This window comes from Morone saxatilis, unplaced genomic scaffold, assembly GCF_004916995.1.
Source record: "Morone saxatilis isolate NCDOM2014 unplaced genomic scaffold, NCSU_SB_2.0 Contig10, whole genome shotgun sequence".
Lineage (NCBI taxonomy): Eukaryota > Metazoa > Chordata > Actinopteri > Moronidae > Morone > Morone saxatilis.
In genome coordinates, this window is record NW_023339652.1 from 7,399,276 (window position 1) to 7,403,121 (window position 3,846).

The 3,846-nt window shown below is 38.0% G+C and overlaps 1 protein-coding gene across 1 annotated transcript in view; it reads right to left on the bottom strand.

Annotated features, from left to right (window-relative positions):
* The window catches only part of pcloa (piccolo presynaptic cytomatrix protein a), a 59,233-nt gene that overhangs the window by 49,207 nt on the left and 6,180 nt on the right, over positions 1-3,846 (bottom strand). The gene's annotated exons all lie outside the window — the stretch shown is intronic.

Sequence of the window (3,846 nt, forward strand, 5' to 3'; positions counted from 1 at the left end):
TTGACAATTTCTAACAATAAGGGGTGCTATATAACACACTTTTATGAAAAGTCAAAGACTTTAGGACTTAATATAAAATATTTTATTTAAACAAAGATACAGCGCTGTACCTGTAGCTAGGCAGGAAGTTACTGTTTTCACTTTGAATGGAACCTGGTTAGCATTTTCCTACAGTTTACAGCCTCTGAGGTTAAACAAACCCTTGAGATGAAGGTAATATTAGTTTTCTAATCTGAATGAAGCAGAATTACCTATTTTTTCAAAATCTTGGACTATTCCTTTACAGTATTAGATTTAGCATCACTGATTTTCAAGGTCCTTCACCTGTGTTTTTCAAGTCTTAACTTTGGAAATTCAGCTTGCCAAAACACTTTAGGAGTTTTGGAATGAAGCATTTCAGTTGCTTGGAGCCTCCGTTCATCCACAGCCTTACAGTGTTTAATAATTAAAGCCAGGGAGACCATCTGATATATTACAGCAAAGCTCAATCTTCTAGTAAATAAAATACCTTGTCAGCTGTATACTTGTGGTAATGTAGTAGTAAATATAAAGGTGAGTAAACCTACAGTCAAACATTATTATAAATGACATAGCCTATTTGTCAGTTTAACTAAAAAGCGTGATATTTTTAAAAGTGCAAACTTGGTATGGTTAATATTTATGTCAGACTAAATAAAATACAAAATAAACTGGGGACCGTGCATTCAGCCCTGACTACGTAACCATGTATGACTGGATCTTAAGCTGCAGGCTCTAAAATAGACCACAGATTGTTATTAAGCTTCAAAACCAGAAAAGGATCAGCTGAGACTATTCAATATTCCACAAAGCTTGCTAAGAAAGGTGATATTTAGTTGTTTTTCCTTGGTGTAGGTGATACAGGGTATAGCTTGCAGTCTTCTCTACTTTAAATCATGCTTGTTAGCAAAGTGGTGCCTCTCCCATTTTACGTAAGACTTCCCCGACGAGCACACTCATTACTGATAAGGGCAACCTGACATGGAGCCTGAGCTACAGTAACATTGCTGAGCAGCACTAGACGCAGACACACATATACAGACTTTCCCTACATCAAAGAGAGCGACAGGGAGAAAAAGCTAAGGGATAGCACTACTAAGGGAGAGTCTGACACAGAGAAGACTCTGTGTTTAAAAGGAGGATAAGCACAAAAAAACCCACCAGCATTAAGTAAGTTTTCTTTTGGGCCTTATAAAGAAAATAATAAAGGATACAGGGACACAAGACATGAAACAGAGGGAAATGATATAGGATATATATTCTGAGAAATGGTGACCGAAAAAATCAACAAAAGAGGGTTGTGGTGGAAAGAAAGGAAGCCATAAAGAGAAAAACCATGAAGGTGAGTCATGAGACACCTGAGTCTAAGATCAGGCCCAGATAGAAATAACAGGCTTCCTGCTGCCCTTTAAATCCTTTTAGGAAACAGAGATTAAGCCCACACACGCACACATGTTGACATATACTATATGCAGGCATTCTCAACCTACAATTCCCATGGAAAGACAGACATAACTTCAACTAAGTAGATCCCATAAAAACTAAATTGTCATATGCACACACATATTGCAGTAATGAAAAGTCATCCAAACAAGCAACACACCCACAGCATGTAAGCTCACACCAACCTGCCCAGTATGCATCATACCAAACCAACTACCGAACGGTCTTTCAAATAAAGCATACTGTTCGGTTCCCACTCACACACTCAGGTACACACACTGTGACCCACTCTCATGCGTCAGCAATTGAACCCCCTACTGACAGCCGACATTATGACAGCGAATGACACAGAAGCGAGGCACACTAGTTAGGGGGTAGATGACTCAACCAAGGTGTTTTGTACGTGAGTGTGTGACTTCTACAGCCATATTCCTCAAGGTACTGCAGTTTAAGATTGAACTACTTCTATTGTAGTTCAATTATTAATTGTATTTAGTGCTAGACTGGTCTAAAATTATTCATCCTTCTTCTAGCTAGGCCTACATCATTCTTAAAAACAAAACTGAGCAGACCATTCTGGCATTAAAACAAGATGATGTTGAAAGTATTAATCTATATCAGTGGCTTGGATGCCCATTTCTTCAGCATAATTACATTTCCCCCCCATGCTTGGCCTCAATTAAGTGATTGTGCAGTTCAGCTCCTCATTATCCCTGCAAGCGGGTGCAATTAAGAGCTGAAGAAAACTTAAAAGAACTCCAGTCTTTAATAGTGCTGTCACTACTGTAAACAAATGGCGGCCATCTTGTTTTACAATGCTACTGTAGCTGTGGGGCAGGGGACAGTTTCATTAATAATGTCTAACATGCATTATTGCACTGGATAGCAACAAATAAATGCACTCCTATCTGAAGTGTCACAACAATATAAGAGTATATTTAATATTTTTGTGATAACACAACTACACAAAACTACAATAAGGGCATGGACAACCAAACTAACATTGACAAGAATGTCATTCTAGCTTTTCAATATGCAGTAAAGTGGCAAAAAGTTAATGAAGGAACTAAAAGAAAGTAATGGTATAGTAATGGTATAGTTAGGTATAGAAAGTATATATTTATTCAAGTTGAGTCAATAAAAAGTAAAAGTTAATTTCCCATGTAGCATTTCCTGTACATAGTCGGTACATTAGTTTCACTTGCTGTTACAGAAGTCTCCTCAGGGAGCCAGAAATACACAACAGATTACTAAAGACATACTTAAACCACCAGCTAACAAAGTAGCTAACACGTGAAGCCTGCATAGAGCAGCTGGTTGACAAACATGTGATTGTGAATCACATGACCATGTCAAGTGGATGCAATCACACATCATACTGTAAGTGACTTATGGCTTATGCATAGCTTATAATTTTCAATGAATGTGTAAGACTGTGTATGAGTGGCATATAGACAATAACTAGGATACTTCACATGGAATATTAAGTGGGTGTAGCATATGTGAATATGTTTTCCCTGCATGCTGAGAAACCACTCAACTGAAAGCACTTTTTGGCTTCCATTCCCATAATATACTGATCCTACACCATAGAGTACCATCTGTTCTGTGCAACTCAGCACAGTCTTGTGATGTTGCTTCCATATGAGACAAAACACCACGGTAACACCAGAAAACCAGTCCCCACACCTCGGAAGATAAGCAGGCCAAATGTATTTGGTTTCCACGTCATCATTAGGCAAGCTAAGACGATGAATGGGCACTCTCTGATATGCACAAACACACATAAGCAATCATACAAGAATCACATAAATCATACAAACATGCATTCAGTTTCACAATAAAATAATACTGTCAATATGAAGACGTTTTTGCATTGTGTATAGACAGTATACACACAAGCACAGGTCACACAAACACTCATACTGTATACCCACACATGCAGAGTATTCAGTTTCAGAGTCAAGTGTCAATTGTTTGAAGTGCTCTTGGGTGATGAGACGTCCACATTTAAACAACCTAATTTATCTTCACATTTCATGCCGCCCTCTCTACTAAAGAAAGCTTTATAGTAATGAGGCTGGTGTTTTAGAATGCAGCATAATTGACCACATCCATTCAATCAGTTGTCAAACGTGCAGATGTCATCACAGTGTCTATTTGGGGCAAACGAAAGTACTTAGTACAACTAACAACCATATAGTCTCCTTTCAGAGAACTTTGCTAGATGCTTGTGGAAAAAAACACAGAGCTGAAAACTCTACCGCTCTAGTCCTGATGGTATCTTTACAGTGACCTATTTCAATGAAACATCTAAAGGATGTTTGCAATCTATTTATATACGATAGAATGCATAAATTACCAGTAGGTGCAGTGTACTGAAAA